The sequence below is a fragment of the Carcharodon carcharias genome, chromosome 40 (assembly GCF_017639515.1).
Source record: "Carcharodon carcharias isolate sCarCar2 chromosome 40, sCarCar2.pri, whole genome shotgun sequence".
NCBI classification, from domain to species: domain Eukaryota; kingdom Metazoa; phylum Chordata; class Chondrichthyes; order Lamniformes; family Lamnidae; genus Carcharodon; species Carcharodon carcharias.
Genome location: NC_054506.1, coordinates 3,210,629 through 3,226,992, shown reverse-complemented (window position 1 = coordinate 3,226,992; position 16,364 = coordinate 3,210,629).

Below are 16,364 nucleotides of genomic sequence, written 5' to 3'. Positions count from 1 at the left end.
CTGGGGAACAGAGGGATATAGAGAGAGGACACACCGGGGAACAGAGGGATATAGAGAGAGGACACACCGGGGAACAGAGGGATATAGAGAGAGGACACACGGGGAACAGAGGGATATAGAGAGAGGACACACAGGGGAACAGAGGGATATAGAGAGAGGACACACCGGGGAACAGAGGGATATAGAGAGAGGACACACCGGGGAACAGAGGGATATAGAGAGAGGACACACCGGGGAACAGAGGGAGAGGGAGAGAGGACATACCGGGGAACAGAGGGATATAGAGAGAGGACACACTGGGGAACAGAGGAATAAAGAGAGAGGGACACACCGGGGAACAGAGGGATATAGAGAGAGGACACACCAGGGAACAGAAGGATACAGAGAGAGGACACACCGTGGAACAGAGCGATATAGAGAGAGGACACACCGGAGAACAGAAGGATAGAGAGAGAGGACACACTGGGGAACAGAGGGATATAGAGAGAAGACACACGGGGGAAGAGAGGGATATAGAGAGAGGACACACCGGGGAACAGAGGGATATGGAGAGAGGAAAACCGGGAAACAGAGGGATATAGAGAGAGGACACACCGGGGAACAGAGGGATATAGAGAGAGGACACACCGGGGAACAGAGGGATATAGAGAGAGGACAAACCGGGGAACAGAGGGATATAGAGAGAGAACACACCGGGGGAACAGATAGATATAGAGAGAGGTCATGCAGGGGAACAGAGGGATATAGAGAGAGGACACACCGGGGAACAGAGGGATATAGAGAGGACAGACCGGGGAAAAGAGGGATATAGAGAGAGGACGCACCAGGGAACAGAGGGATATAGGGAGAGGAGATTCCGGGGAACAGAGGGATATGGAGAGAGGACTCACCAGTGAACAGAGGGATATAGAGAGAGGACACACTGAGGAACAGAGGGATAAGAAGAGAGGACACACTGAGGAACAGAGGGATATAGAGAAAGGACACACTGGGGAACAGAGGGAAATAGCGATAGGACACATCGGGGAACAGAGGGATATAGAGAGAGGACACACCGGGGAACAGAGGGATATAGAGAGAGGACACACCGGGGAACAGAAGGATATAGAGAGAGGACACACCAGTGAACAGTGGGATATAGAGAGAGTACAAACCGGGGAAGAGAGGGATATAGAGAGTGGACACACCGGGGAACAGAGGGATATAGAGAAAGGACACACCGGGGTACAGAGGGATATAGAGAGAGGACACACCGGGGAACAGAGGGATATAGAGAGAGGACACACCGGGGTACAGAGGGATATAGAGAGAGGACACAATGGGGAAAAGATGGATATAGAGAGAGGACACACCGGGGAACGGAAGGATATAGAGAAGGACACACCGGGGAACAGAGGGATACAGAGAGAGGACACACTGGGGAACAGAGGGATATAGAGAGAGGACAAACAGGGGAACAGAGGGATATACCAAGAGGACACTCCGGGGAACAGAGGGATATACAAAGAGGACACTCCCGGGAACAGAGGGATATAGAGAGAGGACACAATGGGGAACAGAGGGATATAGAGAAAGGGCAAACAGAGGAACAGAGGGATATAGAGAGAGGACAAACCGGGGAAGAGAGGGATATAGAGAGAGGACACAGCGGGGAACAGAGGTATATAGAGAGAGAGGACACACCGGGGAACAGAGTGAGAGGGAGAGAGGACACACCGGGGAACAGACGGATATAGAGAGAGGACACACGGGGGAACAGAGGGATATAGAGAGAGGACAAACCGGGGAACAGAGGGATATACAGAGAGGACACACTGGGGAACAGAGGGATATAGAGAGAAGAAACACGAGGGAAAACAGAGATATAGAGAGAGGACAGACAGGTGAACAGAGGGATATAGAGAGAGGACACACTGGGGAACAGAGGGATATAGAGAGAGGACACACTAGGGAACAGAGGGATATAGAGAAATGACACACCGGAAAACTTAGGGAGAGTGAGTGAGGACACACCGGGGAACAGAGGTATATAGAGAGAGGAAACACCGGGGAACAGAGCGATATAGAGAGAGGACACACCAGGGAAAAGAGGGATGTAGAGAGAGGACACACCAGGCAAAAGAGGGATGTAGAGAGAGGACACACAGGGGAACAGAGGGATATAGAGAGAGGACACAATGGGGAACAGAGGGATATAGAGAGAGGACACAACGGGGAACAGAGGGATATAGAGAGAGGACACACTGGAGAACAGAGGGATATAGAGAGAGGACACAGCGGGGAACAGAGGGATATAGAGAGAGGACACACCGGGGAACAGAGGGATATAGAGAGAGGACACACCGGGGAACAGAGGGATATAGAGAGAGGACACACCGGGGAACAGAGGGATATAGAGAGAGGACACACTGGGGAACAGAGGGATATAGAGAGAGGACACACCGGGGAACAGAGGGATATAGAGAGAGGACACACCGGGGAACAGAGGGATATAGAGAGAGGACACACCTGGGGAACAGAGGGATATAGAGAGAGGACACACAGGGGAACAGAGGGATATAGAGAGAGGACACACCGGGGAACAGAGGGATATAGAGAGAGGACACACCAGGGAACAGAGGGATATAGAGAGAGGACACACTGGGGAACAGAGGGATATAGAGAGAGGACACACCGGGGAACAGAGGGATATAGAGAGAGGACACACTGGGGAACAGAGGGATATAGAGAGAGGACACACGGGGAACAGAGGGATATAGAGAGAGGACACACAGGGGAACAGAGGGATATAGAGAGAGGACACACCGGGGAACAGAGGGATATAGAGAGAGGACACACCGGGGAACAGAGGGATATAGAGAGAGGACACACCGGGGAACAGAGGGATATAGAGAGAGGACACACAGGGGAACAGAGGGATATAGAGAGAGGACACACTGGGGAACAGAGGGATATAGAGAGAGGACACACTGGGGAACAGAGGGATATAGAGAGAGGACACACCGGGGAACAGAGGGATATAGAGAGAGGACAAACCGGGGAACAGAGGGATATAGAGAGAGGACACACTGGGGAACAGAGGGATATAGAGAGAGGACACACCGGGGAACTGAGGTATACGGAGAGAGAACACACAGGGGAACAGAGGGATATAGAGAGAGGACACACTGGGGAACAGAGGGATATAGAGAGAGGACACACCGGGGAACAGAGGGATATAGAGAGAGGACACACCGGGGAACAGAGGGATAGAGAGAGAGGACACACCGGGGAACAGAGGGATATAGAGAGAGGACACACCGGGGAACAGAGGGATATAGAGAGAGGACACACCGGGGAACAGAGGGATATAGAGAGAGGACACACCGGGGAACAGAGGGATATAGAGAGAGGACACACCGGGGAACAGAGGGATACAGAGAGAGGACACACCGCGGAACAGAGGGATATAGAGAGAGGACACACCGGGGAACAGAGGGAGAGGGAGAGAGGACACACTGGGGAACAGAGGGATATAGAGAGAAGACACACGGGGGAAGAGAGGGATATAGAGACAGGACACATCGGGGAACAGAGGGATATAGAGAGAGGACACACCGGGGAACAGAGGGATATAGAGAGAGGACACACCGGGGAACAGAGGGATATAGAGAGAGGACACACTGGGGAACAGAGGGATATAGAGAGAGGGCACACTGGGGAACAGAGGGATATAGAGAGAGGAATCACCGGGGAACAGAGGGATATAGAGTGAGGACACACAGGGGAACAGAGGGTTATAGAGAGAGGACACACTGGGGAATAGAGGGATACAGAGTGAGGACGCATTGGGGAACAGAGGGATATAGAGAGAGGACACACCGGGGAACAGAGGGATATAGAGAGAGGACAAAGCGGGGAACAGAGGGATATACAGAGAGGACACACTGGGGAACAGAGGGATATAGAGAGAAGAAACACGAGGGAAAAGAGAGATATAGAGAGAGGACAGACAGGGGAACAGAGGGATATAGAGAGAGGACACACTGGGGAACAGATGGATATAGAGAGAGGACACACTAGGGAACAGAGGGATATAGAGAGATGACACACCGGAAAACTTAGGGAGAGTGAGTGAGGACACACCGGGGAACAGAGGTATATAGAGAGAGGAAACACCGGGGAACAGAGCAATATAGAGAGAGGACACACCAGGGAAAAGAGGGATGTAGAGAGAGGACACACCAGGCAAAAGAGGGATGTAGAGAGAGGACACACAGGGGAACAGAGGGATATAGAGAGAGGACACAATGGGGAACAGAGGGATATAGAGAGAGGACACACGGGGGAACAGAGGGAAATAGAGAGAGGACACACCGGTGAACAGAGGGATATAGAGAGAGGACACAACGGGGAACAGAGGGATATACAGAGAGGACACACTGGAGAACAGAGGGATATAGAGAGAGGACACAGCGGGGAGCAGAGGGATATAGAGAGAGGACACACCGGGGAACAGAGGGATATAGGGAGAGGACACACCGGGGAACAGAGGGATATAGAGAGAGGACACACCGGGGTACAGAGGGATATAGAGAGAGGACACAATGGGGAAAAGAGGGATATAGAGAGAGGACACACCGGGGAACTGAAGGATATAGAGAAGGACACACCGGGGAACAGAGGGATACAGAGAGAGGACACACTGGGGAACAGAGGGATATAGAGAGAGGACAAACAGGGGAACAGAGGGATATACAAAGAGGACACTCCGGGGAACAGAGGGATATACAAAGAGGACACTCCGGGGAACAGAGGGATATAGAGAGAGGACACACTGGGGAACAGAGGGATATAGAGAGAGGGCAAACAGAGGAACAGAGGGATATAGAGAGAGGACACACCGGGGAACAGAGGGATATAGAGAGAGGACACACCGGGGAAGAGAGGGATATAGAGAGAGGACACACCGGGGAACAGAGGTATATAGAGAGAGGACACACCGGGGAACAGAGGGAGAGGGAGAGAGGACACACCGGGGAACAGACGGATATAGAGAGAGGACACACGGGGAACAGAGGGATATAGAGAGAGGACAGACCGGGGAACAGAGGGATATAGAAAGAGGACACACCAGGGAACAGAGGGATACAGAGAGAGGACACACCGCGGAACAGAGGGATATAGAGAGAGGACACACCGGGGAACAGAGGGATATAGAGAGGACGCACTAGGGAACAGAGGGATATAGAGAGAAGACACACTGGGGAATAGAGGAATATATAGACAGGACACATAGGGGAACAGAGGGATATAGAGAGAGGACACACCGGGGAACAGAGGGATATAGAGAGAGGACAAACCGGGGAACAGAGGGATACAGAGAGAGGACACACCGGGGAACAGAGGGATAGAGAGAGAGGACACACCGGGGAACAGAGGGATATACAAAGAGGAAACTCCGGGGAACAGAGGGATATACAAAGAGGACACTCCGGGGAACAGAGGGATATAGAGAGAGGACACACTGGGGAACAGAGGGATATAGAGAGAGGGCAAACAGAGGTACAGAGGGATATAGAGAGAGGACACACCGGGGAACAGAGGGATATAGAGAGAGGACACACCGGGGAAGAGAGGGATATAGAGAGAGGACACACCGGGGAACAGAGGTATATAGAGAGAGAGGACACACCGGGGAACAGAGGGAGAGGGAGAGAGGACACACCGGGGAACAGACGGATATAGAGAGAGGACACACGGGGAACAGAGGGATATAGAGAGAGGACAGACCGGGGAACAGAGGGATATAGAAAGAGGACACACCAGGGAACAGAGGGATACAGAGAGAGGACACACCGCGGTACAGAGGGATATAGAGAGAGGACACACCGGGGAACAGAGGGATATAGAGAGGACGCACTAGGGAACAGAGGGATATAGAGAGAAGACACACGGGGGAAGAGAGGAATATATAGACAGGACACATAGGGGAACAGAGGGATATAGAGAGAGGACACACCGGGGAACAGAGGGATATAGAGAGAGGACAAACCGGGGAACAGAGGGATATAGAGAGAGGACACACCGGGGAACAGAGGGAGAGGGAGAGAGGACATACCGGGGAACAGAGGGATATAGAGAGAGGACACACTGGGGAAAAGAGGAATATAGAGAGAAGACACACCGGGGAACAGAGGGATATAGAGAGAGGACACACCAGGGAACAGAAGGATACAGAGAGAGGACACACCGTGGAACAGAGCGATATAGAGAGAGGACACACCGGAGAACAGAAGGATAGAGAGAGAGGACACACTGGGGAACAGAGGGATATAGAGAGAAGACACACGGGGGAAGAGAGGGATATAGAGTGAGGACACACCGGGGAACAGAGGGATATGGAGAGAGGAAAACCGGGAAACAGAGGGATATAGAGAGAGGACACACCGGGGAACAGAGGGATATAGAGAGAGGACACACCGGGGAACAGAGGGATATAGAGAGAGGACAAACCGGGGAACAGAGGGATATAGAGAGAGAACACACGGGGGAACAGATAGATATAGAGAGAGGTCATGCAGGGGAACAGAGGGATATAGAGAGAGGACACACCGGGGAACAGAGGGATATAGAGAGGACAGACCGGGGAAAAGAGGGATATAGAGAGAGGACGCACCAGGGAACAGAGGGATATAGGGAGAGGAGATTCCGGGGAACAGAGGGATATGGAGAGAGGACTCACCAGTGAACAGAGGGATATAGAGAGAGGACACACTGAGGAACAGAGGGATATAGAGAGAGGACACACTGAGGAACAGAGGGATATAGAGAAAGGACACACTGGGGAACAGAGGGAAATAGCGATAGGACACATCGGGGAACAGAGGGATATAGAGAGAGGACACACCGGGGAACAGAGGGATATAGAGAGAGGACACACCGGGGAACAGAGGGATATAGAGAGAGGACACACCGGGGAACAGAGGGATATAGAGAGAGGACAAACCGGGGAAGAGAGGGATATAGAGAGTGGACACACCGGGGAACAGAGGGATATAGAGAAAGGACACACCGGGGTACAGAGGGATATAGAGAGAGGACACACCGGGGAACAGAGGGATATAGAGAGAGGACACACCGGGGTACAGAGGGATATAGAGAGAGGACACAATGGGGAAAAGAGGGATATAGAGAGAGGACACACCGGGGAACGGAAGGATATAGAGAAGGACACACCGGGGAACAGAGGGATACAGAGAGAGGACACACTGGGGAACAGAGGGATATAGAGAGAGGACAAACAGGGGAACAGAGGGATATACCAAGAGGACACTCCGGGGAACAGAGGGATATACAAAGAGGACACTCCGGGGAACAGAGGGATATAGAGAGAGGACACACTGGGGAACAGAGGGATATAGAGAGAGGGCAAACAGAGGAACAGAGGGATATAGAGAGAGGACAAACCGGGGAAGAGAGGGATATAGAGAGAGGACACACCGGGGAACAGAGGTATATAGAGAGAGAGGACACACCGGGGAACAGAGGGAGAGGGAGAGAGGACACACCGGGGAACAGACGGATATAGAGAGAGGACACACGGGGGAACAGAGGGATATAGAGAGAGGACAGACCGGGGAACAGAGGGATATAGAAAGAGGACACACCAGGGAACAGAGGGATACAGAGAGAGGACACACCGCGGAACAGAGGGATATAGAGAGAGGACACACCGGGGAACAGAGGGATATAGAGAGGACGCACTGGGGAACAGAGGGATATAGAGAGAAGACACACGGGGGAAGAGAGGGATATATAGACAGGACACATAGGGGAACAGAGGGATATAGAGAGAGGACACACCGGGGAACAGAGGGATATAGAGAGAGGACAAACCGGGGAAAAGAGGGATACAGAGAGAGGACACACCGGGGAAGAGAGGGATAGAGAGAGAGGACACACCGGGGAACAGAGGGAGAGGGAGAGAGGACATACCGGGGAACAGAGGGATATAGAGAGAGGACACACTGGGGAACAGAGGAATATAGAGAGAGGACACACCGGGGAACAGAGGGATATAGAGAGAGGACACACCAGGGAACAGAAGGATACAGAGAGAGGACACACCGCGGAACAGAGGGATATAGAGAGAGGACACACCGGAGAACAGAAGGATAGAGAGAGAGGACACACTGGGGAACAGAGGGATATAGAGAGAAGACACACGGGGGAAGAGAGGGATATAGAGAGAGGACACACCGGGGAACAGAGGGATATGGAGAGAGGATCACCGGGAAACAGAGGGATATAGAGAGAGGACACACCGGGGAACAGAGGGATATAGAGAGAGGACACACCGGGGAACAGAGGGATATAGAGAGAGGACAAACCGGGGAACAGAGGGATATAGAGAGAGAACACACCGGGGAACAGATAGATATAGAGAGAGGTCATGCCGGGGAACAGAGGGATATAGAGAGAGGACACACCGGGGAACAGAGGGATATAGAGAGGACACACCGGGGAAAAGAGGGATATAGAGAGAGGACGCACCAGGGAACAGAGGGATATAGGGAGAGGACACACCGGGGAACAGAGGGATATGGAGAGAGGACTCACCAGGGAACAGAGGGATATAGAGAGAGGACACACTGGGGAATAGATGGATATAGAGAGAGGACACACCGGGGAACAGAGGGATATAGAGAGAGGACAAACTGGGGAACAGAGGGAATTAGAGAGAGGACACACCTGGGAACTGAGGGGTATAGAGAGAGGACACACTGTGGAACAGGGGGATACAGAGAGAGGACACACCGGGGAACAGACGGATAAAGAGAGAAGAAACACGAGGGAAAAGAGGGATATAGAGAGAGGACAGACAGGGGAAAAGAGGGATATAGAGAGAACACACACCGGGGAACAGAGGGATACAGAGAGAGGACACACAGCAGAACAGAGGGATATAGAGAGAGGACACACCGGGGAACAGAGGGATATAGAGGGAGGACACACTGGGGAACAGAGGGATATAGAGAGAAGACACACGGGGGAAGAGAGGGATATAGAGACAGGACACAAAGGAGAACAGACGGATATAGAGAGAGGACACACCGGGGAACAGAGGGATATAGAGTGAGGACACACTGGGGAACAGAGGGATATAGAGAGAGGACACACTGGGGCACAGAGGTATATAGCGAGAGGGATCAACGGGGAACAGAAGGATATAGAGAGAGGACACACTGGGGAACAGAGGGATATAGAGAGAGGACACACCGGGGAACAGAGGGATATAGAGAGAGGACACATCGGGGAACAGAGGGATATGGAGAGAGGACACACCGGGGAACAGAGGGATATAGAGAGAGGACACACCGGGGAACAGAGGGATATAGAGAGAGGACACACCGGGGAACAGAGGGATATAGAGAGAGGACACACCGGGGAACAGAGGGATATAGAGAGAGGACACACCGGGGAACAGAGGGATATAGAGAGAGGACACACCGGGGAACAGAGGGATATAGAGAGAGGACACACTGGGGAACAGAGGGATATAGAGAGAGGACACACCGGGGAAGAGAGGGATATAGAGACAGGACACACAGGGGAACAGAGGGAGAGTGAGAGAGGACACACCGGGGAACAGAGGGATATAGAGAGAGGACACACCGGGGAACAGAGGGATATAGAGAGAGGACACACCGGGGAACAGAGGGATATAGAGAGAGGACACACCGGGGAAAAGAGGGATGTAGAGAGAGGACACACCGGGGAACAGAGGGATACAGAGAGAGGACACACCGCGGAACAGAGGGATATAGAGAGAGGACACACCGGGGAACAGAGGGAGAGGGAGAGAGGACATACTGGGGAACAGAGGGATATAGAGAGAAGACACACGGGGGAAGAGAGGGATATAGAGACAGGCACATAGGGGAACAGAGGGATATAGAGAGAGGACACACCGGGGAACAGAGGAATATAGAGAGAGGACACACCAGGGAACAGAGGGATATAGAGAGAGGACACACTGGGGAACAGAGGGATATAGAGAGAGGGCACAATGGGGCACAGAGGTATATAGAGAGAGGAATCACCGGGGAACAGAGGGATATAGAGTGAGGACACACAGGGGAACAGAGGGTTATAGAGAGAGGACACACTGGGGAATAGAAGGATATAGAGTGAGGACGCATTGGGGAACAGAGGGATATAGAGAGAGGACACACCGGGGAACAGAGGGATATAGAGAGAGGACAAACCGGGGAACAGAGGGATATAGAGAGAGGACACACTGGGGAACAGAGGGATATAGAGAGAGGACACACCGGGGAACAGAGGGATATAGAGAGAGGACACACCGGGGAACAGAGGGATATAGAGAGAGGACACACTGGGGAACAGAGGGATATAGAGAGAGGACACACAGGGGAACAGAGGGATATAGAGAGAGGACACACCGGGAACAGAGGGATATAGAGAGAGGACACACCGGGGAACAGAGGGATATAGAGAGAGGACACACCGGGGAACAGAGGGATATAGAGAGAGGACACACCGGGGAACAGAGGGATATAGAGAGAGGACACACCGGGGAACAGAGGGATATAGAGAGAGGACACACAGGGGAACAGAGGGATATAGAGAGAGGACACACGGGGAACAGAGGGATATAGAGAGAGGACACACCGGGGAACAGAGGGATATAGAGAGAGGACACACCGGTGAACAGAGGGATATAGAGAGAGGACACAACGGGGAACAGAGGGATATATAGAGAGGACACACTGGAGAACAGAGGGATATAGAGAGAGGACACAGCGGGGAGCAGAGGGATATAGAGAGAGGACGCACCGTGGAACAGAGGGATATAGGGAGAGGACACTTCGGGGATCAGAGGGATATGGAGAGAGGACACACCAGGGAACAGAGGGATATAGAGAGAGGACACACTGGGGAATAGAGGGATATAGAGAGAGGACACAACGGGGAACAGAGGGATATAGAGAGAGGACAAACTGGGGAACAGAGGGATATAGAGAGAGGACACACCAGGGAACAGAGGGATATAGAGAGAGGACACACCAGTGAACAGAGGGATATAGAGAGAGGACACACCGGGGAACAGAGGGATATATAGAGAGGACACACCACGGAAGAGAGGGATATAGAGAGAGGACCCACCGGGGAACAGAGGGATATATAGAGAGGACACACTGGAGAACAGAGGGATATAGAGAGAGGACACAGCGGGGAGCAGAGGGATATAGAGAGAGGACGCACCGGGGAACAGAGGGATATAGAGAGAGGACACACCGGGGAACAGAGGGATATAGAGAGAGGACACACCGGGGTACAGAGGGATATAGAGAGAGGACACAATGGGGAAAAGAGGGATATAGAGAGAGGACACACCGGGGAACGGAAGGATATAGAGAAGGACACACCAGGGAACAGAGGGATACAGAGAGAGGACACACTAGGGAACAGACGGATATAGAGAGAGGACAAACAGGGGAACAGAGGGATATACAAAGAGGACACTCCGGGGAACAGAGGGATATACAAAGAGGACACTCCGGGGAACAGAGGGATATAGAGAGAGGACACACTGGGGAACAGAGGGATATAGAGAGAGGGCAAACAGAGGAACAGAGGGATATAGAGAGAGGACACACCGGGGAACAGAGGGATATAGAGAGAGGACACACCGGGGAAGAGAGGGATATAGAGAGAGGACACACCGGGGAACAGAGGTATATAGAGAGAGAGGACACACCGGGGAACAGAGGGAGAGGGAGAGAGGACACACCGGGGAACAGACGGATATAGAGAGAGGACACACGGGGGAACAGAGGGATATAGAGAGAGGACAGACCGGGGAACAGAGGGATATAGAAAGAGGACACACCAGGGAACAGAGGGATACAGAGAGAGGACACACCGCGGTACAGAGGGATATAGAGAGAGGACACACCGGGGAACAGAGGGATATAGAGAGGACGCACTAGGGAACAGAGGGATATAGAGAGAAGACACACGGGGGAAGAGAGGGATATATAGACAGGACACATAGGGGAACAGAGGGATGTAGAGAGAGGACACACCGGGGAACAGAGGGATATAGAGAGAGGACAAACCGGGGAACAGAGGGATACAGAGAGAGGACACACCGGGGAACAGAGGGATAGAGAGAGAGGACACACCGGGGAACAGAGGGAGAGGGAGAGAGGACATACCGGGGAACAGAGGGATATAGAGAGAGGACACACTGGGGAACAGAGGAATATAGAGAGAAGACACACCGGGGAACAGAGGGATATAGAGAGAGGACACACCAGGGAACAGAAGGATACAGAGAGAGGACACACCGCGGAACAGAGCGATATAGAGAGAGGACACACCGGAGAACAGAAGGATAGAGAGAGAGGACACACTGGGGAACAGAGGGATATAGAGAGAAGACACACGGGTGAAGAGAGGGATATAGAGAGAGGACACACCGGGGAACAGAGGGATATGGAGAGAGGAACACCGGGAAACAGAGGGATATAGAGAGAGGACACACCGGGGAACAGAGGGATATAGAGAGAGGACACACCGGGGAACAGAGGGATATAGAGAGAGGACAAACCGGGGAACAGAGGGATATAGAGAGAGAACACACCGGGGAACAGATAGATATAGAGAGAGTTCATGCCGGGGAACAGAGGGATATAGAGAGAGGACACACCGGGGAACAGAGGGATATAGAGAGGACACACCGGGGAAAAGAGGGATATAGAGAGAGGACGCACCAGGGAACAGAGGGATATAGGGAGAGGTGACACCGGGGAACAGAGGGATATGGAGAGAGGACTCACCAGTGAACAGAGGGATATAGAGAGAGGACACACTGAGGAACAGAGGGATAAGAAGAGAGGACACACTGAGGAACAGAGGGATATAGAGAAAGGACACACTGGGGAACAGAGGGAAATAGCGATAGGACACATTGGGGAACAGAGGGATATAGAGAGAGGACACACCGGGGAACAGAGGGATATAGAGAGAGGACACACCGGGGAACAGAAGGATATAGAGAGAGGACACACCAGTGAACAGTGGGATATAGAGAGAGGACACACGGGGAACAGAGGGATATAGAGAGAGGACAAACCGGGGAAGAGAGGGATATAGAGAGTGGACACACCGGGGAACAGAGGGATATAGAGAAAGGACACACCGGGGTACAGAGGGATATAGAGAGTGGACACACCGGGGAACAGAGGGATATAGAGAGAGGACACACCGGGGTACAGAGGGATATAGAGAGAGGACACAATGGGGAAAAGATGGATATAGAGAGAGGACACACCGGGGAACGGAAGGATATAGAGAAGGACACACCGGGGAACAGAGGGATACAGAGAGAGGACACACTGGGGAACAGAGGGATATAGAGAGAGGACACACTGGGGAACAGAGGGATATAGAGAGAGGGCAAACAGAGGAACAGAGGGATATAGAGAGAGGACAAACCGGGGAAGAGAGGGATATAGAGAGAGGACACACCGGGGAACAGAGGTATATAGAGAGAGAGGACACACCGGGGAACAGACGGATATAGAGAGAGGACACACGGGGGAACAGAGGGATATAGAGAGAGGACAAACCGGGGAACAGAGGGATATAGAAAGAGGACACACCAGGGAACAGAGGGATACAGAGAGAGGACACTCCGCGGAACAGAGGGATATAGAGAGAGGACACACCGGGGAACAGAGGGATATAGAGAGGACGCACTGGGGAACAGAGGGATATAGAGAGAAGAAACACGGGGGAAGAGAGGGATATATAGACAGGACACATAGGGGAACAGAGGGATATAGAGAGAGGACACACCGGGGAACAGAGGGATATAGAGAGAGGACAAACAGGGGAAAAGAGGGATACAGAGAGAGGACACACCGGGGAAGAGAGGGATAGAGAGAGAGGACACACCGGGGAACAGAGGGAGAGGGAGAGAGGACATACCGGGGAACGGAGGGATATAGAGAGAGGACACACTGGGGAACAGAGGAATATAGAGAGAGGACACACCGGGGAACAGAGGGATATAGAGAGAGGACACACTGGGGAACAGAGGGATATAGAGAGAAGACACACGTGGGAAGAGAGGGATATAGAGAGAGGACACACCGGGGAACAGAGGGATATGGAGAGAGGATCACCGGGAAACAGAGGGATATAGAGAGAGGACACACCGGGGAACAGAGGGATATAGAGAGAGGACACACTGGGAAACAGAGGGATATAGAGAGAGGACACATTGGGGAACAGAGGGATATAGAGAGATGACACACCGGGGAACAGAGGGAGAGGGAGTGAGGACACACCGGGGAACAGAGGGATATAGAGAGTGGACACACCGGGGAAGAGAGGGATATAGAGAGAGGACACACCGGGGAACAGAGGGATTGAGAGAGAGGACACACCGGGGAACAGAGGGAGAGGGAGAGAGGACACACCAGGGAACAGAGGGATACAGAGAGAGGACACACCGCGGAACAGAGGGATATAGAGAGAGGACACACCGGGGAACAGAGGGATATAGAGAGAGGACACACTGGGGAACAGAGTGATATAGAGAGAAGACACATGGGGAAAGAGAGGGATATATAGACAGGACACATAGCGGAACAGAGGGATATAGAGAGAGGACACACCGGGGAACAGAGGGATATAGAGAGAGGACAAACAGGGGAACAGAGGAATAGAGAGAGAGGACACACCGGGGAACAGAGGGAGAGGGAGAGAGGACACACCGGGGAGCAGATGGATATAGAGAGAGGACACACTGGGGAACAGAGGGATATAGAGAGAGGACACACCGGGGAACAGAGGGATATAGAGAGAGGACACATCAGGGAACAGAGGGATACAGAGAGAGGACACATCGCGGAACAGAGGGATATAGAGAGAGGACACACCGGGGAACAGAGGGAGAGGGAGAGAGGACACACGGGGGAACAGAGGGATATAGAGAGAAGACACACGGGGGAAGAGAGGGATATAGAGACAGGCACATAAAGGAACAGAGTGATATAGAGAGAGGACACACTGGAGAACAGAGGGATATAGAGAGAGGAAACACGAGGGAAGGGAGGGATATAGAGAGAGGACAGACAGGGGAACAGAGGGATATAGAGAGAGCACACACCGGGGAACAGAGGGATATAGAGAGAGGACACACTGGAAAACAGAGGGATATAGAGAGAGGACACACTGGGGAACAGAGGGATATAGAGAGATGACACACCGGGGAACAGAGGGAGATGGAGTGAGGACACACCGGGGAACAGAGGGATATAGAGAGTGGACACACCGGGGAAGAGAGGGATATAGAGAGAGGACAGACCGGGGAACAGAGGGATTGAGAGAGAGGACACACCGGGGAACAGAGGGAGAGGGAGAGAGGACACACCAGGGAACAGAGGGATACAGAGAGAGGACACACCGCGGAACAGAGGGATATAGAGAGAGGACACACCGGGGAACAGAGGGATATAGAGAGAGGACACACTGGGGAACAGAGTGATATAGAGAGAAGACACATGGGGGAAGAGAGGGATATATAGACAGGACACATAGCGGAACAGAGGGATATAGAGAGAGGACACACCTGGGAACAGAGGGATATAGAGAGAGGACAAACAGGGGAACAGAGGGATATAGAGAGAGGACACACTGGGGAACAGAGGGATATAGAGAGAGGACACACCGGGGAACAGAGGGATATAGAGAGAGGACACAGAGGTGAACAGAGGGATACAGAGAGAGGACACACCGGGGAACAGAGGGATATAGGGAGAGGACAGATCGGGGAACAGAGGGATAGAGAGAGAGGACACACTGGGGAACAGAGGGATATAGAGAGAAGACACACGGGGAAGAGAGGGATATAGAGAGAGGACACACAGGGGAACAGAGGGATATAGAGAGAGGACACACCGGGGAACAGAGGGATATAGAGAGAGGACACACCGGGGAACAGAGGGATATAGAGAGAGGACACACTGGGGAACAGAGGGATATAGAGAGAGGACACACTGGGGAACAGAGGGATATAGAGAGAGGAAACACCGGGGAACAGAGGGATATAGAGAGAGGACACAGTGGGGAACAGAGGGATATAGAGAGAGGACACACTGGGGAATAGAGGGATATAGAGGAAGGACGCACTGGGGAACAGAGGGATATAGAGAGAGGACACACCGGGGAACAGAGGGATATAGAGAGAGGACACACCGGGGAACTGAGGGATATGCAGAGAGGACACACTGGCGAACAGAGGGATATAGAGAGAAGATACACGAGGGAAGAGAGGGATATAG